The sequence below is a fragment of the Bombus bifarius genome, unplaced genomic scaffold (assembly GCF_011952205.1).
Source record: "Bombus bifarius isolate JDL3187 unplaced genomic scaffold, Bbif_JDL3187 scf7180000008056, whole genome shotgun sequence".
Classification (NCBI taxonomy): Eukaryota; Metazoa; Arthropoda; class Insecta; order Hymenoptera; family Apidae; genus Bombus; species Bombus bifarius.
In genome coordinates this window covers 888354-912954 of record NW_022884421.1, presented here as the reverse complement: position 1 = coordinate 912954, position 24601 = coordinate 888354, and the positions used below count along the sequence as shown (strand labels likewise).

Below are 24601 nucleotides of genomic sequence, written 5' to 3'. Positions count from 1 at the left end.
ATCTCAATAAGAAGATATGTACTCCATTTACCAACAACATAGATATATACATGTACTTCGTTTCAACGACAAAGTTGAATCGACATCTCGTATCAGAACCTTTCACGTTTAACATTTTCGTGTCCGCGATACTGTTTTTAAAAATTTCTTTTCATGGATACGACTGTAATGAATATTAAATTCATTTTGTTGTATAGGAGTTGTTTTTATGTCATTGAATGCTCAAAAAATCTGAAAATAGAGGAAGCACATTTGTACAAGGACTACTTTTTTTAAGGCTACTATATTCTTACATTGTATATGTATAAATATGTAAACGTTATTATTAGTGTAAGAATATATATTATGAATGTAAGAATATATATACCACTACTATTACTCTTATATTATACTATACATGTATATAGTACAGGGTGTAACAGAACATATGGGAGATCCACTTCGAAAGCTAATCGCACGTCTGAGAACAATAAGAAAAAAGTTCATGTAAGCATATACTTTGTCTGTCGTCGTTTATGAGATACAACGAATTTTGTGTGTACGCAACACCTGTTGAAAATATCGAAATACTTAAGGATAGAATAGAATAGCGCAGAATGGCCCAGAATAGAACAAGCGTATCAACAGATTCGAGAAACACCAGAAACCATTCAGAGTGTAACCTGATCCGCATGACAACACGTCTACGTGTTTACCTTGAGATCCAAGGTAGTCGTTTACTGCAGTTCCTGTAAATGTAATTAGATACCGCAGAATCAAAACAAAAAATTCGCTATGTTTCGTAAACGAAAACAGATAGACCGTTTGTTTATATGAACTTTTTTCACTGTTTTCTTTTTTTTTTGTGTACAACCACTTTTCACACAAGGTAAAACTTCCTTCTTACAAAATTCCTCAAAACACACATCCAAGTTTATCGTCGAAGGAAGTCGCATTAATTCGTCAAAAGCTCATACTATCGATTAACGAATAACAAAATACCGAGAAATAACAGTGCAATGTGAGTGGATCGTTGTTGCTGGCAACTTTGATCACCGCTCGGCGTCTACCTCATTATCAGGATTAATTATTGGCCGGGCGTTATTGTCGCCGGAGCAACATATTAAGTTGGGCGAAATTTCGTCGAATTACTGTGTACGAAACTCTCGTATAAGAGCAATGGGCCATTCAGTTGTAACAAGAGCAGATGCGCAGTCTCCGTGGATGCTCCTCCGAAGGAGGAAGGGACCCGGGCCTCGAGTGCTACGTCGAGTTAAGTTTCCTCCGAGTGCACCGCAAACGAGGCTCTACCCGTGCCAGGGATGCTGAGGCCTCGCGGTAACTGGCATCGCGTGCATGTCGAAGCCCGGTGCTCCCGTAATTCCTGGAATTAGCAGAATCCCGGAACCGCTTCTATCGGCGATAGCGCTTTCACGCTATTCCCGGTACGTTCAGATTGTCCTCTCGCCTACGTTTCGACTACTAGCGAAACCGGCACAGGTGTACGACGTCCAATGGTAGGGGAAAGGTAGACGTTTCGCTTGGATATCCTACAACAGGTTGCTGGAAAATCGAACGTCTTCAGCATTCCGCCGACTATATCTCCTTTTCTCCGGTTATGATTACGATCACAGTCGATAGACATAATATTTTGGTGGTGGTGTTGCGACAACGGATTGTCTCTCAACTTAGCTAAACGTCATATAGTCAGATTTAGCCACAAAAAGAATCATTTAATTTTTGACTGAGCTACAAACGGTGTATCACTAACTTCGCCGAGTCGCGTTAATCCTGCGAAGGGTTATATACTACGTACCCATAAGTAGATTGTGAATTCTTATGCGCTTTGATATTTTTGTGAAGAGGATTAAAGAAGCTCTACCTACGTTGTAATTTGTTTCGCGTACGAAAGGGATGAGAATTTCAAAAGTTACACTGATCAGCTCCATACATTGAAAAATATAAAACCGCGATGACATTGCAAACAATGTTTTTTAAATTTACTTTAGAATTGACCATTGTTTATGTCATTTTAATATGAATGTACTTCTGCACGTAAGACGTTGGTTTCTTGAAGATGGAATGTTAATCGTGTAGCTATGTGATAGAAATTAAGAAATGGTATTTAGCGTAAAATTTTCCTTCTTCATTTCCTTCAGTTTAATTTTCTTAGAGAAACATAAGACATATAAATTTATGAAATAAAGTTTGAAGTTTAAATGATTGTTATTTCTGCGAGGCGATATGTTGAAATGTTGCGCCGAAAGTTTATTGAATAATTCACGAGTGTTAGGGATTGTATCGGCGTTTAATATTTATTTCACAGGTGTGATTATTTCACACGGTTTTCACACTCCAGCATTGCTTACGTCAGAATTAAATCAAGTTAATTAAACTTTGACCTAATGCATTACTGTTACGGATTGATCGCAGTTTCCGGGCTATTCTTTCAACTTGAATTTCGTTAAATAAATCAATCGATGTCCCCCGATAAATATTCATCCACTCGTGTTACCATATCCATTACATTTCTCAAAAAGGACTGTTTGTGAACTTCATTAGAGTAATTTTTATTTTCTATCCTTTTATTAAATTGACTCTTTTTCCACTTTCTATATTATTATTATTAAAAGAATTTATTCACATTGTTATACGAATAATACTATTCATATAATAAATAATTATTCATATTGCTTCATTATTTATTTTACATATTGATTTCCTTGAATTAATTTCCAGCAATCCAATGATTTCAAACATTGCAATGAAATACGCATTGTTCTTTTCTCTCACGAACTGTTTCATCGCGAATTTCCAAACAAGAAATATCACGTTTCTTGAAAGCATAAAATGAATTTCAAATTACTAAAAGTTTCATTCTCTACCATAATTTCGCATGTTCTTTTTAATTACATTTATAAAAATATACATTTCCATAAAAATCTGCACTCTACAAATCATCTTGCCCTGATCATGAATAACCGAACCGAACCACGAACGACCAGTTTTTACCTGAATCGTCGTCAGATTTGCTCCATTTCTGTCAATCACAGAACGCTGCTATTCGTTGATCGCGTGGAAGCAAGTTGGCAGGGAAATACGCGGAAACGTAAGAAACGATAGACGAAAATTTATTAAAGCATCGTCGGAGTGTATCAAACGAAGCGTATTTACTTTTCCCCTTGTGTGTATAACGTCGCGTTTTAATCAACGGCACGGGATCAACCTATTTGTACATCCACCGGAAATAACACAGTGACATAGTTTTCCCTTCTTTCCCTCCGTTCTGTTTTTTCTCCTTTTTCCTTTCTTTTTTTTCTCTTGTTCATTTCCCTTTCTATCTTTTACTCGATACGCGATTGTGTCGCCGCGTAGGAACTTCGATGAAAATATTTCGACGATACAGCATACGTACGCGTACGTAAATCGCCTTTAGTAATTCAGCGCGATAGTACAGGCCTCGTAAATCCCATAAACGATGATATACCGGCATCGAACTATCGATCTTTCGTACGCACACGATTCTACCTTCACAACGGAACAGAAAAAGCCGATCAATGGCTTAAGCCTTTGAAAAGGGAATAAGCATCGAACTTTTGCCGGATGCAAAGCAAAAGTGGTAGGATAAAAGGAACGAAGAAGGACTCCTCCTCGTAACGTCGGCGATCGGTATTTCTCATGTTTGCTTCCTTCTCTTTCGAACGATTTCGATAAGATTTCAGAGAGTCTTAAGTTTGATTTCTTTCTAGTTTCTCTCCAATAAAAAGTAGCTAGATTTAAGCTTCTCCTCAAGGTAAACGGTCAGAGAGATCTTGAAACTTTCGGACGAGATACATGCAATTTGAAATTTACAACCTTTTCGTGTACTCAACGCGTGACTGTCTCAAATTTCCAATGGCGAGAGTGAGTTACCTGTCTCTGTCGTTGGAGAACCGGAGACTTGAAAAGATCGTTTTGAAATACGAGTAAAATGAATTTTCGAATTTTTATTAAAAATCAGAAATTTTCTTTAATCCGTCAACGAAGACGTTTCACGTGTCATTCATCGAACTGTTTAACGAATTGCGAGTTTATATTTTCTCCCATTTCGTACTGCTTTTATATCGCTGTTTGAAAACCTCTTCATTGCCTCCGAATGCTGGTGATGTTACTGTTTTAATGCGCTTGTTGGTTACATTACTTCAATAAAGAAATAAGTAGATTCAAATGTTTTTCCTTGTTATATATTAAAATGTTTGTTTGCGCTCATAGTTGACGATAGTCGAGCTTCGACATTCTGTAGCTCTTCTCGAACTTCTTTAAAGACTATTACCTACTAATGAACACGGTAAACCCGACAGACGCGCGTTTACACTTTTACAGCGTTAATTAAGACAGTAAATTACACAATAAGAATTAGATGAAATCCGTATCAACGTTATGAGACAGCAGTGTTTTAAAATTGAACAACGCTTTGAAAATATAAAGGAGATTTTCTATCTGATTTTCGTACCAAGTTTATATCCTTCCCATCCTCGTTTCTTATAGCCTTACAGTCTCATTACCGCTTCTACGTCTTCCCAGGAAATATCTGAAATAAATAATCAGGCAGATGTGTCCAAGCAACTAGTATGCGAACGATATGTACATATTCGAGGGGTTAAGTACGTCAGCCACGACACACGGGCTACGGTCGCGTATATCAGCAGCGCGAAAGGGATGTTATGTACCAACAAAACATTGATTCGCTAAACTCATGATGTAATACGTCCATTTGAAATGAGCTTGGCCTTCGGCCAAAATCCTCGTCACAAAACACTGTGTAGGCAGCTAGCAAACATGCCCGGCAGAGGAAATAGGTCTGTCGCGGCTTTATTCGCCGATCGATACGACCAGAGAAGTATCATGAGCCTCCATCTCGCTTTCTTTGCGTCCGTTCTCGTCCCACCCTTTCGCCAGCTATCTTTCTCCTTCGTTCCTCTATCGCACACATTTCCCCTTTCTTTCTGCCATCTCGATTCACCCTCTGGAATCTAGGGTTGTTTTCAGCCTCCGAACATCGCCGCGTACGTTTTTACGGCTTCCTCTTGATTCACGAAACCTCCTCCACTTTCGCTGCCTCCGTGGACTAGTTGAGAATTAAGGGCACTTTGGCAAACGTATCGGGTTCAGCCAGTTTTTCCCTCCATGCGAAATCGCGGGGATTATTTCGTGATAAATCTCGCCTATTAATAGGTTGACGACTGCGAGGACAATGAGACCGCAAGAAATGAGGATAGAGAGGGGGAAAATTTAACGCAGATATCAGACGAAGAAAGTTATTTTTATCTCAGGACTGTCGTTCTATTTAAAAGATTGTTATTCTATTTTAAAATTGTTGTCCCGTATTAAACGTTGTTGTCCTATTTTCAAAGTTCTTGTATTTATTTTAAATTCATAAAATTGGTTTCTTATTTTTAAATTGCTCTCTCTCTCTCTCTCTCTCTCTCCCTCGCGTCGTACAGAAATTTTTCTTCTCTCAAATACTCGAAATCTGTTCTTTGCTATGTTTAGTTTTACTATATTTTTTTCTTTTAATTTGCTATATTTCAGTTTCGTGAATTTTTTCCGCGGCCACGTCTTTCGTTTTATTTGAGATCGATTAATATATGATTTTCTGTGCCGGAGATCAATAGAGAAACAGATTGTTGCCTTCCCTCGTATATCCAAAGAATTGTGTGATTCTATGCGAATATCGTCTGGACCTATTGTATTTCAATTTTAGAATAATACAGACGCATTGTAAAACGTAACCAAAATTTGGGACGCCGAATACAGAAAATTGGAAGAAAAGAAAGATTGGAATATGAATTGACCTATATTTTAAGAAATTGATTGGTTTCGAGGTTAAAACTGATGGCAGATGAAAGATGTCTATAAGAATATTGTACGAAGAGGAAATGAATAAACACGAACAATTTCAAAACTCGAAACCGTAATGAAAGGAAGACCCTCGTTATTCGAACAACTACGATCATAAATTTTATGTAAAATTTTCTTTGATCGATGTTCTATACTGTTTACATAATTATGCTTCGGCCAACAGCAACTTGAGAAGTGTGTTTTTATTGAAATAAGACAGAAATCCTTGAAATACCGATACTGTTTTTAATCAATGGCAGCTCGCACGCTTCGAATCATTAAGGAAATGGAATGAAATAAATACTTAAGGCTGCATCGAATAAAAAGGCAAGGGTCAGTTTCAGGGTCTGTTTAGTAAGAGCCGGGCGTACCATTACTCCGGAAACTAGTTCACCGGAAAAGAAACGAATGGATGAGAAACACGAGAGGGTAATTGAAAGGGAAGAGGAGAAAGGAAGTCAAACGAACGAACGCTGTGTTTATATCGCGGCGAAATCGCACAACACCACTGAAACCTACTATACGTGTTCGTTAAGTAGCTGAGAATTAATTACGTTTCAGTCCCTAATAAGCAAGGAAATTGAAATCGGGTTTCCGCGTGTTTATCATTCAAACGCTTTTAAAGAATGCAGAGAGCAATTTCAAAGAATTTTCTTCTTCTATTTGCCGTGTCTCTCTCAATAGCGGCGCTAGCTATTCTCCGTATTAAAATAAATTCCACCCAAAATTAACTGTTTTATCAAATAAAAATACAAAAGGATCTCCTTTTATCGTGCCTCTGATCAAAATTGGAGAAATAAGAATATTTACGTTAGACACCGTATATGAATGTTGTTTCATTTTCATTATCAAGAATTGATTGAATAACGACGCTGAAAGGTGAAACGAAATAGTTATTTTCGTTTCCACGACGAAGGAACGTCAAAACCAGCCGAAGATCCGTTCATTGAAAGGTTTCTGAAATGCTTTCAAGGAACTAGTTCATGATTGAGAAAACGAGTCTAAAGGAAATATGAAAGGAGTCAATCGATGTAGAAAAAGGGAAACCTAAACAAAAAAAAAAAAAAAAAGAACAGGAAACGAACGTATTGACGCAGCATTCGCCTTAAGAGTGTTCGTTGATGTAATTGCAATAAAAAGACAGATTTTTTAATAACTATGAAACGTAAAGAAGTCTGCCGTTAAAATCTGCTCTTTAGTAGTAATTGAATTTCTCGACAAATATCCCAAGATTATTCTACGATTTTCTTTCTCAGCTTCAGTTGTTTCTTTATTTCAAACGTTTCAAGATTTCTCTGATTTATTTGATTCAGTTATAAAATCTATCAATGTTTTAATTTTTATCTATGTATAAAAAGATTTGTTGGTTGTTAGAAATTACTTTTAAACTGAATGTAGATTTTATAACAAATCCCATGTTATTGTTCGTGTTTTTGACGAGAAACAGTCTACTGTGCAAGCATCTAATGGTCTAATGTCTAGGCCTTCCAACAAATCCTGGTCCAAAGTCAGCCACGAAGCCTGTTAATAACTCGTAGCTTGAATTTTTCGGATCGAACGAGTGTTAAACGATGAAAAATATATCGTTGACCGAAATTCAATTGAAACCGATACTCTTTATGATAGATCGTGATATGACCAGAGATTGGAAACCAGGAATCCAGAGTATCTAATATCTAGCAGATATCAATATCATATCATATCGTATTATGTCAATTCACATCACATCACATCACATCACATCACATCATATCATATCATATCATATCGTACCATACATAACGTCAATTTATATTTTCATAAATAAATACCGTGAGTATAATCATAATATCTTTTAAATAAATTATTATGCTAAAAATGAATAATAAAATTTGCCTATTACAATCTTAGATACCAAACGGGTTACAAATATAAGTAAGAAAGCAATAATATTATAAAAGTATATAAATCGATATATAAGTAACGATATTTCCTTGATATAGTACTGGTTTGTACCACCCACTTGAGTCTTATTTCTATCTTTATTGCTCGTAACTAACGTTACATTGTCCTAAATGAAGGTACGCTGACTTGGTACTCTCCGGGCAAATTACTCTAATTTTCATTGCACTCTGTATAATGTAGCGGAATCTTTGTACATCTCCTTCAGTATGCCATTTCATAATTTGCCTACTATGTTTATTCGTGTATGTTTCTAGTATAAGTTCATTACATATAGACCAGTCTTTTAAAACGACTTCCACTGACTCTGCTTTGCACCGTCACATATTTCAGCTAAGATCCAAATTCATTTAAATTAACAATAAATTAACAGTCGATATTGTAGAATCTTCACTACAATTAATTTACTTACAATAAATGTTGGTTAAACAGGAAACGATGGCCGTTTAACGTGAACTAATCGCAATAACGTGTTATAATTAAGACAACTAGATAGTTAATTTGCAACTCTCGTCACCACGGATCCAACGCTCTCTCTCTCTCTCTCTCTCTCTCTCACGCGGACTACACTCTCTCGACAACGCAATTCGCGCTCTCTGACTTCTCAACTCACAATGACTGTTAATTCATTTATCGTCCCTTAGCAACCCCTTGTCTTTTGTCTTAGCCTCGTGTCTTTTTCCGCAACCGCTTGTTTATAATTCGCCCGGTACCCCCCCCCAGGCCCCTCGTCCACGATACTACAATATCAGCACGTGCCATTTATTAAGTTTCAAAATTTAAAGAATCGAAAATTTCGAATCGATTGTCCGATCGCAGACGATTTTTCTTTTAAAAACTTTCTATTAAACAAATTCGCGGCTACGGACGCCAAGAGTGTTTAACGAGCTCCGAAACTCTTTCGTTGAAAACGTTGAAGCGTTCTCGACGCAGCGCCTCGAACGTTAATGGGTTAAGAACGAGTCTCGGACTCCGTTTCCATCCACGTTTCATATTCGACTTTCTAATGGCCTCTCGAAAAATACATGCATGCATACGTATGTGTGTACATATCGATCGATCCATCGATCGTTTGGGTGCACGTACGAGCGCGCTGCATCGTTCGATCCGAATTCAATCGCATTCGGTGCGTGTCTTTACGGTTGTTCATGCACGGCTGCGTGTGCACCTGCACTCGTGTGTATGGTATTATATTGATTCGTAGCGCGTATAGATTCTGCTCGAGATCATCTGCAGATAGACGGCTGGCGGACGGTATCCGAATACGGAAACGTTGCCGCATGCCAATAATCCGCGACTGTTATTATCGGTGTAATTGGCATTCGACTGGAAATTTTCATCAGATGAATGGCTATGCTTTTCTTTCGCTCGCGACTACCCTGACAAGCAGGTCAGCCATCTGACCAAGTTGACCTGCGTTCGAAAGTTTGGCTCGATGATTTAGTGGCAACGTATGATACAAGAACGAAGAACGTAGAAGTCTCTTTTTCTTTCAACGTCGAATCAAAAGGGTTGACCGTGTTATCTATCATTCGAGAACTGACTCGATCATTTGGAGGTAACGTACACAATTGTGTAATTGTGTAAAAGTATAAGAATTTTCTTCGTCACTTTTCTTCCACGACGAATTAGACGAATTGGCTACGTTACCTTGCATTCGGAAGTTTGATTTAGTAATAACGAGTGATACAACCTACATTTCTTTAAATTATTATAAGTACATCGTCGGTAAGTACGTTCAACAATAAAATTTATCTTGCTTCTTTGTTTGTTACAGGTAAGCATTTGCAGCGATACCACGAGTAACGTTATGGGTGAGTCGAGCAATTTTGATAAAATTAATGGTACTTCCTGTACAATAATAAAACAGCTTCATCGCTAAATTGCTACTACCCACGTCGAAGCTCGCGTACCGCAATCATGCGATTTTTCTACCTTACGTTACTGAGAAACAAATCGAAATAAAGGATGCGTAATTAATGACTAATCAGGTTACCAGGTCGATAGCCTTTTGCATTAGATAAATCGATACTTCGTAAAGAAACGATCTACTTTATCGATGTAATTCGTGTGCCATTAATCGCGAACAGTAACCAGTGCTAAAAAGCTTCTTTCCTGAAGAGATCGAACCACGTAACGAAAATTGTCGGTAAACTCGTCAGAAACGAAACCAAAAACCACCATCAATCACAAACGATAAGCAAACGTAAAAAAATTCCTTGGCGAAGAGATTGAACCACGTAATGGAAACTCTGAGTAAATTGGTCAGACGCGAAGGCCAAAACTCTGACCTAAATGAACAATGGGGTCGGCGAAAGAGAAGAAAAGAGATTGACGCGCCTGCTTCTTTTTGCAATTCATCGGGAAAAGTCTTTGCATTAAGCCTACGAACCGAAAGACGCGCGGTATCCTTCTGCGTCGCAGTAATCAGTGATGTACGCGCTTCTCATTTTCTATGCGAATGAAAGATGCATTAGGGGCCATTAACTCAGATGACACTCTTTATCCGGGCAGCGGGAACAGAAAGTGTCGGGTGACGTTCCTTCGAGATGAACTATTGCATTCACTTGCATTGTCGGCCTGTTCCCTTGAACTGAAATAAATGATTTTGCGTTCTTTGTACGTAGCGGCGCGAAGCCCTTTTCACCTCCGACTAGAATAGAAAGCGCGTTTATAATAATATAAAACGAGCATCTCTTTCCAAGGAAACGTGTTTTAGACACGTAACAAGGCAACACGAACCGAGTAAATAGAACTTTCTTGTTATTTTCTTTGCAACGTGTACCTTCCTGAAAATGTACTGCATTAATAAGTTTTTACAAGTATTTTATATTTTTATAATGAATCGTCATGTAGAGAAGATTACAGTATAAAGGTTAATTTCGAAAATTAAGAGCATAATGAAAGCTTAATTTCGTGTCCTTTCTTTAGAGCAGATTAAAGCGAGGTCAAGTTGTTTTACTTAAACGACGTTTAAATGTAATTATAATTAAGTTTTTCCGTTAGTACTATTTCTAGTACTAACACACAAGAAAACAATTGCTTGAACAATTTGATTTATTTATTTTATTGAGAAAATAAAATTTTACTTGAGAAAAGTCTTCCTGGCGTTGTTCTAATATAAATATTTTTATTATGTTAAATTAAACTTTCCTTTCGTTTTTTCAGTTTTAATAAGATTTTGCGAGACTACGTCTTGTACTTTCGCTAGAAAATCTCGTCTCATACCTGGGTTGTACGTAATATGCAGTCTCATACATAGTGAATATGCACGAGATACTTTCTTACGGTAATGGAGAATTTACTTTTAAATTTTTCTTGAGAAAACTTCCCTATGATTTTATTCGCGTATTCTATATTACGGAAAATTTAACGATCTCGTTAGAACCTATAAAGAATTCACGTGTCTGATTACTCATTCCTTATTTACTCACCTTTTCATCTCAAACCATGTTGCGTCTTTCGACGAGTTCTTAATTCACTGACAAACCGTGTAATAAAATAACGGAACATTATGACACGATGAAATACGATATTATAAAACTTGTATCAAGTTCGCTAGAGGCAATTGAGAAATTTCACAAAAGGCGGAAGTGGAACAGCGTAAATTCTCCTCACAAAGGAGACAGTAATCCTTATCACGGCTGAAAGGTCATGAGATCTTTTGCCCGCAGACCATCACAGTTACAATTGCATCCAATTACTCGTTCCTATAGTTGTCTTCGGACCAATTCAATAACGAGCACTTTACATCTCCGCTGTATTACACCGTAACGGCTATTCTGGCAATATTTTCTAAATAACAAATAAACTTCAGAAATAGAAAGCGATTTTTTTCATTTTTCGAATCACATCGAAGCTAACATTGGTCGGGTTAAATTATAGAACGCAAGCATGTTATCGCATGCTTGTAATGTAATTATGCGAGTCACTGTACATTAATTTTAGTGTAGCTTTTCTCTTTTTCGCCTCAGATTTCTGTATTTTTAAATAAAGTAATTTTTAAATAAAGATAAAGAAAGAACGAGGATATTCGATTATAAAAACGATTAGTTTAAGAGGTAGTTTTCTTAAAGTCGGTAAAATTTTTCATGTAAAATCCTTGTCTTGATCGTATCATTAATTAAAGGACGCCATGTATACATAGACAGATATATGTTTCGATTAGTCGCAATTAACGATGTTTCTTTTTCCTCCCTGGAGAACTATCGTTATTCGACAACCTGGTCAAAGAAAACCTCTTTCAACGATAAAGTCACTTCTACATCTGGTTCCGCGATAGCAAGTATAATATCAGATGGGAGTTAAGTGAAAGTGGGTTGTGTTGGTTTTCTTCGCGAAATCTCAATACACCGTCGAATGTTTGCTGATAAGGAAGGTGTAAGGGAACTTTTCAATTCGCTTGAAATGTTGCTCGTAATGTGATTGTAATCTCAAACGATAGTCTGCGAATGGTGAACAGAGTAGAGGCAGGATGAAGAAGTTTAAGTAGCTTTTTTCTATTTGCGTTTTCTGTGAATTCGCGATGTTTCATGGACGTAGAACGAAACATTCTTCCTCGAAGAATTAGTCTACAAAAGACAACGGTAAGTTGATCGCGGATATATATGCAAATTTGTATTTCCAGCAAATATGATTTACAAAATGAAACTTCGAAAATTATTTTATCTGTTAAATATCGCAAATGTCGTCGCACCTTGGATATTTTATATATTTCCCCATGTTATGCGCGTTCCGTGCATTTTTTCGTGTTCCAATTTTTTAAAAACTCGTGAAACTTCGCGGTCTAACAAGAAATTTATGCAAATGTATATTCTCGGAAATATAATTCTCAAAATGTAATTTAGAAAATTGTTTTATCCGTAAAATATCGTAACTGTACTTTTTATCTATTTTATATATTTTCACGTGTTATGTGCGTCCTCATTTTGGTAATCTGAAATTTCTCCGAAATGTATCAAAATCCTCGATCTGCTGACGATAACGAAAAAAGACAAAACGAAACACGTCGAACACTTTATCTCTATCGTCGATTACTTAGCAACTTGTTTTCGGCGTTTTTCGCTCTTCGACCTTACAATTACTCGTCCCTGGAGTCTGATTCGATTTTATTCGAGAGCAAAAAGCTCCGGTGCCGCGCGTTTCCTGCTGCTTTTAACGGTTCTGTCCACGAATAATGTCAATCGTATCATGAAAATTTAATTGAAGCGGTGACCGTGTATAATCATCATAGGATATTGATGAGGTCGATTCGACGAATGGCGAGGAAACGATTTTCCATTCGCACAGATCGTAATTTAGAGAAGGAGAGATATTATTATTCTTTACGTCTGAAAGGAAAGAAACAAAGACATTTTAATTCTCTGTCCCTTTTTTCCTTTCATGTAGATACGCTCTATTAAATGGACAACTCGCTGGAAGATCCGTTTCTTTTGGTCGCTTTTTGCTCTCGATCTGTGCAGCAATTGGTTGCAAAGGATTTACAAATACGTCACAGCTGTTGAAATTTATTTATCATAAGGTTGTAGAAATTTTATACAGTAGATCCTCGATTAACCGGCTCAATCGAAAGACAAATAGCCCGGATAAAAGCGAGGCCCGAGGGGAAATAAGTAAAAGCGTACGTATCTATTTTCTATAGCAAAATAAGCTCCTTATTCTTGGAAGAGATATTTCCTTTCATGATATAGTCATAACCAAACGTACATCTGTATGTTAATTTTATTTACTTTTTACACATATGTTGTACTAAATAAATTTCTACAGACGTTTAATTTAGAAACCGAGAAAAATTGTTAAAACGATTTTAAATTTGGAGGGGAAAAGGAGAATTTTATCTTTGCCTCTTATTTTATTTTATACGTAGTATATAACACATAACGTGTATGAAAAAAAAATATATCCACACAGACAACAGATACGTATTATGGTAGAGTGTAAAAAGAATTGAAACAAATTATGAAGTATTTACTAATACGCATATACATATGTGTATGTACATATATTATCTTCTTTAAAGGATTTGTATGAAATTAATTTGTCGTTTTATTCATCCAGACTTCACATCGCGTCGTTAAAATATTGTCTCAGCGATTATAGCATTTGGCCAAATCGAAATTCTAAAATTCCGTTGACATATTTCCGCTATTTCTGGCGAGCATCGATACGCCAAATGCTATTTTCATGTAAAATAAAATCCTATTAGCCGTCGACACTCTTCTGATTGCTGTTTCCTCAATATGCTTTTTCACTGTCGATTAAATATTACATCGCATTTATTTTCTATACGTGGCAATTTGAAAGTAAAAAGCTGCTTGCTCTGCGAAAAAGTTTTCTTTTTAATTTTAATGTATGCATATTATCGCTTTCATAAATTCTACGTATTTTACATAAAAATTTGAACTTCGTTATAAGAATTGGAAATTGGAAATATGCTAATTCTTTAGGAATATTCAACTCTATAAAGATTGATATTTGGATAGATAATTTCCAACCAATAGTTTCTTCTCATATCTCTCTAATATCGTAAAAATATCTTTCTGGAAATATTTTTCTAGCGCCTGTAAGAAAATTTGAAATATTCGCCACGATAATACGTATATCATTTTTATTCGAGCAATTGATATTTTTAAACATTTGAACGTATCTGTTAAACTTGATAACGCGAAAATTATTTTCAAACGATGTATAAAAAATGTAGAGGAGGTTTAAAATTATCATTACAACGGGATATCTCATCGATAACGTATCGTTGATAAGTGCAATAAACGTGTAATAATCGAACAATAATTTTATGCATCTTAAGAAATCAATCGTCAATAGTATAAAATGAAAAGATAGTTTCGAGATTGTCAGCGATAGAAATAGTTGTTTGGTATGTCAGTTTCAAAGACAATTTCGAATTTATACTTTTAGTCGCAAGATCGATAGCGGAAGTTGCAGAAGGTTTGCATATTTGCATAGTTCGCAATGATGTTCGATACTCGCGATTGATCGTGTTTACGAAACAGCCTTTCAATAGACAGTTGACAGGAAGTCAGGGCAAACATTTGTTGACCGAATACGAGCCATGACAGTTTTCACGTTGGCAATAGCGTCGATTTTTCATAAGAATAAATATTCGAAAGTTTCACAATTTATACCTCCGTATCGATAAATCATGGAGTTTTCTGTGTTTTCGTTTTAATTTAAATTCACGCCAGTATAAAGTGACAAATGTCATCGAATAAATGAGGAGTACTTTAATTGCGAGCTGCCTTTAATTTCGTCAGGAGCGCAAAATAATTTGCCAATTAAACCGAGTTTCGAAATTCACTGACTTATCGCATCCCGTATTTGCTTACGTAAATACCGAGATATGAATATTTAAAGCAATTAATTGCAGCCAATACGTAAAACACAAAGTGATCCGTATAAATTGTTCCAGTGTACTGCGCTTGCAAATGAAATATTAATCGTGAGATAGCAAATCGAATTAAAAAAGAGATTAATATTAGATTAGACGACGATTATGTAATTTTTAACTTTTCGTCATAATGAAAACTGTTTGAAACAAATTTGTAAACAGGCGATTATGAAATACTGAAATTTATATATGGAGGAAAAAAAGGTCCTCCTTCCTTCTTCTTCTGAGAGAGCAATAATATTCCCTTTACTCTATGAAAAATTGAAATAAATCAGTGGATAAGGAATAAATTTTATACCCATTCGTCATCACGTGTTTTATTTAAGGCTGGAATTTTATTAAAAATTTTTTAATAAAACTGCTTTTTACCTTGAAATTTGAAGATGGTAGGAACTGTTAAATATTTTATTCTATTTTTTCTTCTTTATATCTTACATGCTGTTATATTTTAATATCGCTACAAAAATGAAATATCGCGTTGCTGTTGGAATAAAAGTAATGAAAGACGTCGCAGTAGTGTCGTCCAATATTAGTCAGACACAGAGTTGGTACGCTCTTATCTAAGTATTTCCAGGAATTATTTTAAGCTATATTTAGACCTGAAGGAATTCCACAGTTAAATGGAGACACATTTTACAAAAAGTAATTACACTTGATGATCATAAACTTCTCGGATTATTATACTATATTCACGTGTTTACTAGAATTCTCTGATGAATTTATTTAGACGAATGTACTATATTATTATATAGTTTACAGTATAAATATTGTAAAACTATCTTTTACCATATCATGAAATGTGCAATAATGTGAAGACAATTAAAATAGTGCAAAAGTTTTATTCGCACAAAGTACTGATGAAAATATCCCAAATAAGAATTAGAGAAAAAGAAATTTGAAACGATGTTTTAAAGTTAGAAATAGAACGAAAGTAATTTAAATAATTTATATTATTAAAACTGAAATGCAATTTTCATTTAATTTCTAAATATAGTATCGATTTTGAAACGTATGCACTAATTCCTAGGAATTATTTGATTGTCTGTTTTCACTTCATCCTTCTTTTCTTTTACGAATAATTGTCCCGTTCCATTGAAATTCACAGGAATCGAATATTCTTACCGTAAAAATGTCCTGTGTGATAGTTATGTTTGCACTCATCAATTTTTCAGTGTCACTACATTCACAGTGGAAATCTAGCTGCTTCGTAATTCTCGATTCTCGAACTCCGCTTCACTGCGGACGGAATAATAGAAGGTGAAACGAATTTATTAAAAGAAAGCGGTTATTGCGTGACACGTTAAAAGATACCTTTCTTTCTTTCTTTACACGTTGCTAAATGCAATTTGCATCTTAGATTCGTGCAAATAAAAGATACTTCGCAAGTAACCACCAGTTACAGTATTTGATGTTTAAATAAAACATTTGACAAAGAACAAAATTGAAAGACGAAAGAGTTACTGTATAAAAAAATTTATAATTATTCACAATCTTTTCCGCCTTAAAATAAATCCTACAATTTCAACGAATATCGCTATGCATGTTTGCTAAAATTACCAGTCGATCATAGGTTACAAGCGTTTTTTCCAGTGCAAGAAAGCTATATTACGTGATAAACTGGTAGATATATCGATAAAAGAAAATTCAAGGATGGAGGAAAAATAGTTTTCATAACGGAGATAATTGGAAATTTATAAATAGTATGTAACGTAATATTAACGATATAATATCACGTGAAAGTGCAATACAACGTTTATGTTTGTTCGTTTGCAGCAAATTGATGTTTGATCAATCATCGAAGCCTCCGCAATATCAAAATTAAGTCGCTTCTGTAGCGCGGGATCCCTTGACCCCTGAATCGCATGAAATTAGATTACGCACCATCGGGAAAAAGGTCACCACCAGAATCCAATTTATCTCGATCATGGCGTTGGAATGCGCATCGATATTTCCAAATTACAATTTCGGTGCCTCGCCAGCAAATTACGAACGTCAATTACGATTCTAATTGTGAATTAAAGCGTTCCTGGAACATCGACGGTACATTTGCACGGTTTTAATTCCTCCTCGCGCTTGTTTTTGCTTGCTTCTGTCGATATCGTGTTGTTACAGTTGATAGAAACCGAGTCTCAATCGCGATTATTAAAATAGTCCAAGTATTTTTTCGAGATAATTCGACAATGTTTTAGTAGATATTTTTTAGTTATTTTCTTCCTATTTTTCATTTATTTCTCCTTTTAATGAGATTGATATACCTATATTTATATCTATCAAACATGAACGTAACACACGAAAATCTACATACAAACGTCACCAGTTAACAACTGCAAATTTGGATAGAACGTTTCGAATTTATCGTCACACGGTATCACTACGCGTACCAAAGCCATCGCAAAAGTATCGTTAAATATCATATCGTAGATAATTAAACTCGTATCGATCGACAATCGTATTGCTGACACATTTTGCGTGTTCTTCGATACGTATATCTGCATATTTTATATACGTAAATGTCATACGCGTACGCCCCCCGGGTATTTAACTTGCATAAACATTCGTAGTTTAAATAACCACCCATCCAATCCACCTAAATATAAAATCGTTTCAATCGAATATATATATATATAATCGATCGAGCTTTATCGTCGATCGTTTGATACGAGATCGATGTCGCAGACGTTGAGCCGACCCTTGAGCATACGTTGATTTCGTTATCCCGGACAAAGGATAGTGGCTGTTAGCGTTAGGGTAACAGGTATAACAGGTCGGTCGTTGGACGTCGTTGCGAACAAAACGTTCGGAATCGTCGACATTTCCCTGGTCCCGATATTCTTTTGTCGGCCCGGGTTGGATTTTACGAATCCGGGCAGAGCGATGGTCGCGCGCTGCGACGGAATTAAATTATACATTCGCCATCAGAATCGAGTTTGGCCCGGCGTTGGCCGCGATGCATGCCGGCGTTTCTGTTTGTTTCGTTGATTTATGAAGCATGGCGGGGACACAAAACACAACAACTCCCGCGCTCGCCCATCCCAGTCACGACTGTCCTCGGTAAAATAGAACAACGAGCCGGTGACGTCACGTGTAACCACGCCTACCAGCAGCCCACCTTGCCCATCCACCCCCGAGTTACCCTACCAGACCAACCGTCTCACCCTGTCTCTCTCAACCCTTTGCTATAACGCCACCACCAATTCACTTTGTGCAGTTTTATGCATATTCATTCGGCGTCGTAATAGCCCCTGCCATTAATTCGAGCCGCGGCCCTACCGCGCTCTGGTACATGTAAATCCAATATGTCGTTCTCGTGTAACCGACTTGCTACTTCTCCTCACACACACACACACACACAATCGCGCCTGCGCGAACACACACACACACACTGTATGTGTTTTACGCGGTATACACAAAGATGTTGAAAAGATCTTATTAATCCTTTTCTGTTACTGTTACTAAAATTAATGCACACGTTTGATAGGTCACCGATATTGGGGGCTTTGTTCTTTTAATAAAACATGGAAAATGAAACTTCGAACTCAAAGTCGCTTTGCTCTTCGTTCGTTAGATAACTTGTTTTCATACCTCGTACTGTCTCTCCTGTCATCCTCGTTCCTGCGATCGCTTCACACTTCGCTTTCCTCATCGAGTCGTTCATAGTTACACCTTCTCGCTCGTCCCTTTCACACTCAATCGCGCCAAGCTTAAAAGCCACACATATAACAACGGTTAGATGGTAACGGATTATTCAATGAAATAACTGGAAGATGAAAACAATGGAAAGCGTTATGCTAAATTTGTCATTTTCAATATCCTATCCAAATTTATCGAGCGACCAAACATAAGTCAGCAGTGGATCATACACGACCAACTATACATCTGAACAAGCTCTGGACAAGACTACGAAGACACGCGCATCTCGAATCGAAAGAGAATCTGATAGCCCTAGAATCCAGCAGTTGGTCAGAGTCATTAGAAATCCCGAGCAGTCTCGGATTTACCCGTACGGCGAGGCACGCGAATGGTACGGAATCAAAGCGGACAGAAGCCAACCGAAGGGAAACAAAAAAGGACAAGGGAAAAACGGAAGAAAGAGAAAGAACAATAGTTCAAAGGACACCGCAACGAGGACAAAAGCTGGTGAACAAAGAGCGAGAGTTAGCTCGGTCGGGCCGTTTAGAATCGCGCAGCCGTTCCTCGTTGGCATGCTCGTTACCCGGAACTAGCCCCCGAAGACGACGACGACTTGGCCGACGTCTAGCAGGAGTAAGGGTGGTCTGGAAAATTCAACGAAACAGCGAATCGATTTGGTCACGGAGCAGCTGGCCGGGGACAGAAGCAATCAGAAGTCAGGAGGAAGCTCGTGCCGGGGAATGAGGCTGGTCTGCCGACAACGAAGAAGAGACGACGATGGTTCGAGTGGGTGACTGTCGAGAAAGGTAGCTGAAGGGAAGCAAGAGACGAAAAGAGAGAGAGAGAGAGAGAGAGAATCGTCGAATTCAGTCGGAGAAAGAGCCTCCGACTAAGGGTACGACCGGTTACAGGAGTTCGAGAAAGAGGAACGACTGATAGAAGGAAGAAACGATAGGAGAGAAGCTTGGAAACGAGAAAGATGGGGTTTAGAGAACGAACAGAGTAGGGTAGGGGCACGGAGGTTAGGGAATGGGTTGGTTTAACTCGCGCTATTTGAGATAATTGATAGCCAGAATGGGTTCACATCCTCTGGCTGGCCTATATAGCTGTGCAGCTCGACCCAATGCAATTTCCTTCCAACTGGACAGAGGACTGCATTAGCGATACCGACCGGCTAAACTATTGCCGTGTTGCTGCTGCTGCTGCTGCTGCTTTTGCCTCTGCTCTTCTCTCTTACCAACCTTATTCCGGGGAATTCCGAGTGGCATTCGCCCTTGGAACCATTTTCTTTTGGGATTCTGTCCCATTGACCGGGGCGGTGGCGTGAAACATTTATCGTACCCAGCGGCCGGAAGAAAGAGAGCCGAGAATCGGCTGAAATCTTTCATCACACGTGAACCGGCACGACTGTTTCCCGAGGGCGTTGCTCGGCTTATTGAAAATGCAGCCCGGAACGATTACGTGTTCGGGGGCTTGGTTTTGCTTTCTAACGGATATCCTCTCAGGATATACTGGAGGGAAGCTAGAAACGGCTGCTTTATACAGTATTTATTTATTCGATTCAGTGGTACAGTATCGACTTGTCCCTCGGTAAAAGATTTTACGTTGAAGTTTGTTCGAACAACAAATGAATAATGTCCAACCGAATGTACGTCGAATAACTTTTAAAATAACAAATAATTCGAATTCTGCTATTAATTTGAGTATTTGTAAAAATCGAACGAAGCAAATAGCAGTTCGAATTTTGGTAACACGCGATTGATCGACAACGTATTGAATTTTATAATCGCTCTCTCGTAAAGAATACAAAATGCAAATTGGCTTGTCTTCTTTTCCTGTAGCCTTCAATTGCCAACACTAAAATTCTTTCTTATTTCATTTACAAGAGATAACCGAAATATTCAATATTCGTTTGAACAATATTCATAGCTATCCATCAACGAAACGATAACGGAACTGAAAGCCGATGAAAAACACGCGTAACCGGCAAAACGACATTATCTCGAATAGACACAGAATCGTTCGATCGTACACAAAGAGATGTTCGCGCTCCACGTAGTTGGCCGACCGTAACGAGACAAACTACTCCTAATTCCGGGCGACATTGTGAAACTGCTTCTAGCAGGACGATTCGGCCACGTAGCACGAGTACGTACCTGGACCGTGGGTGCCAGCGAGTTGCAAATTGGATTACCGCATCGACACCGTGCCGCGAGCACCACAGCACCGACTAACGAGCCGTACGAGAGCCGTTTTTATATTTACCGGTAGATCGTTTTCGGTAGCGTAATTGCGTTTCGCCAGCCTGTCGATGGATTCGAAGCGGAATTGCTAAACGGCCGACAACCGCGAGCACTAACCCCTAGCTGAACATCCGGTTTAGGCTTTGATGTTTACGGCGATTGTACGGTTTTATGCGTTTCGAATTTTTCAACACGTTGATGCGCTAGCCTAAAGTGTTTAAAGTCCTCTACAGGGACCATCAAAGTTTTGCCACAGTTTATACTCTTTTCACGTTTCGAAGGAAATTCAAGTTTTGCGGGTGTATGGGTTTGCAAACTAAATTTTCAGCCGTGAAACGTTATATAATTGTCTTAGAAAAATATTATGTAGCTAATTTTAATTATAACCCTTTTAGCAAACTTCAGAATAGATTCACAACGTGTTTCGCCTGTTTAACACGGTATCATTCGTTAAGTACGTTTTAAAAATCTGTTCCGTCATCGAGTAACTGTTTGATACGGTAGAGGTCGAGTCAGAAAGATCATCGTTTTATGGAATGACTGTAGTAATGCTGGCCGCGCATCAATCTCGAGCTTGTCCTTTCCGCTGAATTATCATCCAACTGACATCGGATCGCGAGTGTCGTTAATTTGTATTAATATATTGTAAATGTTCAAGCAGATGACAAAACTACATATTTAATCTGAAGATCAAACACAGAGGTAATTTTGATGTGACATTAATTGACGGCATATCGAATTTTAAAGTTGCTCTTCTATAAAACTATAGGGAAATGTTACTTGTCGCAATCTTTTCTCTTCTTCCCTTCGAATGGAAGTTCAAATAATTAACGCCATAATGTCGAACAGTTCTATGTACAAAAGATGAAAGAAATTCTGAGGAACAACTAACTATGGTAAAAATGGTGACAATAATAATTTTAGTGACATAGCATAATGTTTGTTAATTATATTTCTAATTTATTTAACGCTATAAATTTCTACTTCAGAGGCAAAAAGATCGAAAACATCGTGTTTTTCATCTGTGCGCTTAGCCTGTGCCCGAGTAACTTGACTAATCTGAACGAAACTTAGGAATGCCAACATTCGGTGTTTATTCTAATGTCAGAGGTACGTAGGGCAAACGATCCAAGCAGCTGCCATCGTTTGGCGATCTCCACATTGTCTCAGAGAGCTGTTACCTTTTCGCAGTCGCCATAATCGTAAAGCTTTACGACGAATCGAGAGTACTTGAAAGCGGTGGCAGCGCGCTGTATTGTCAGTTTGCGTGTCCCTTACTCGTGGGATCCTTATCGAACTTGCAGAACCAAACGACTTGTGCATGTATATATACAGGGTGTTCACTTGAAAACTTCACGTCCGATCATCTGGAAGATCAGATAGGCATTTTGGGCAAAAATGTCTCAGACGAAAGTCAATAATCTGTTCTGCGTTCTGTGCCAAGCAATAGTACAATCTGTTTTCAAATTCAATTCCTACTTTCCTTAAAGTTCCTAAAATTTTGCAAAAATTTGATGACCTTTGGATTTTTATAATTTTTGAATTGTCGGTTTCTTGTAATAAAATAATTCCGTGAAAAAGCGGAATTATCGCTTATTATTCATTTCCCTACCGCTATTTTGGAAATAACAAAAGTTGATATAAATTTTTTATTTGAGTAAAAATATGTTTTTAAGGTGAAGTCAAATACAAAATGTCTCCTATAACAGATTCTCCTTTTTCTCCGTAGAATAAGAATTCGTAAGAAAAAAATATGTTTTCCATCTTAAAAAGACCAAATTTATCTTCAGATGACCATGAAAAAGGTAAAAAAAAAAGAATAAAAAAGCTAGCGACACAGCTGAATTTCCCACTCGAAATCGCGAAATTGTTGTTTTGCTTCGAACATTGTTTCCTAGAATGCGTAGTTTTCGAGATAATTGGACGTGAAGTTTTCAAATGAACACCCTGTATACATATTGGCATCGAATTGCGGATTTTCATTCGAACCAGTGTGTGTGTTTCTTGAAATGGAAATTGAAGAAGAAAGCGTTCAATCGGCGAAATTTGCGAATTGCAAAGTGTATTAATGCTTCTGCCTTCGAAACTGTTACATCAGCTTACTTTTTCCGTATTTTCCCTCTGACCTTGTTTTCATTCTACGCGCGATACAGTTGAAAGTAAATTGTCTATTCGTATCGTAGCTATTTATCCAATGGTTCAATTCAATATCGATAAAATCTAATAATTATAAATATTCTAATAACGCGAAAATACTATTACAAAGAACTGCTGCATTACAAAATTTAAGATAAAATAAAAGATTTAAATTAAAATTTCTAACTGTAGATTTAAATCTCTAAGATTTGAATCCTTCCTATCAAGTAATAAATTATTTCAGTAGTTTTTGAAATTACAGAAACGTTTAACTTAAAATTTCTCTTTCTGTTGTCGATAAAAGTATTCGCGAGACTCGGATTCATGACCTGAACGAATTAAAAGTTAATACTCGCGTGAGCGCCAACCGAGTATTGGGTTGGCAACTAAGTGATTGCGCATTTTATCATTAGGTGGTATTGACAAAATCCGCAATCACTTAGTTGCCAACCCAATAATTGATATGCGTGCGTACATATATTGAATGAAAAGAGCGCGTATCCATGAAACGAATGAACGAGATTTGAGGGAACGTGGAATTGGCCGCCTTAGGCGATTCAGAAAAATATTACGCGCTTCCTTCGATTGAAATATTTCTTACGATTGCATCTAAAAGTGAACGCAGATGCAAAGAGGGATAAGAATAAAATATGAAAACGGGGTCGATGATGAAGAGAAACGGGAAGATGAAATACCTACTTGCCTGCGATGTTTGAAGTAGTGCTTACTTATTCTTCTTAAAAGACAGGCCTGCTGTCGTTCTCCATTCTTCGGGAGGATCGATATTCGCTTATTACAGTTATGCACATCGTACGTTCATTCGCCAGGAATTAAGTAGAATCTCAGTTTGATAATCTGAAAAGGATTATTGTGTCCATCTGTTTACTGATAAAATGATAAATGTTGATAAATCGCGTCCGTGAACGTGGATTTTAATTATACGATATACAGCATTATTCATATATGAAGACCACAGCAGAAAAACATAATAATTCGAAATATTAGATACGAAAAAAATCGATACTTATTGTGATTATATATATCACGCGTTCGATGCTCGAAAATTAGTAGAACTTCGGTTTAATAATTTCAAAAGAATTATTGTGTCCGTTTGTTGGCTGTCGTTGATAAACGTCGATTTCAATTATGCGATACGTAGCTTTATTCATGAATGATGATCACAGCAGAAAAACATAATATTTCGAAATCTATTTAAATACAAAAGATTGTTTATTCCATTTTAGAATTTATTTTAAACAAATTTGTAAACAGTTGCCCACCATAATTAATGTATCGGAGAACTGAATATTCATGTTCAAATTTTGTATCGCGAAATGAGTTTCGTAGAATTTTCTGCTTACAGCTACTAAATTATTACTCTCTGGGT

At 37.1% G+C, this 24601-nt stretch overlaps 1 protein-coding gene across 1 annotated transcript in view; it reads left to right on the top strand.

The window, feature by feature from the left end:
- The window catches only part of LOC117208097 (E3 ubiquitin-protein ligase MIB1-like), a 159764-nt gene that overhangs the window by 1176 nt on the left and 133987 nt on the right, over nt 1–24601 (top strand). The window lies entirely within an intron of this gene.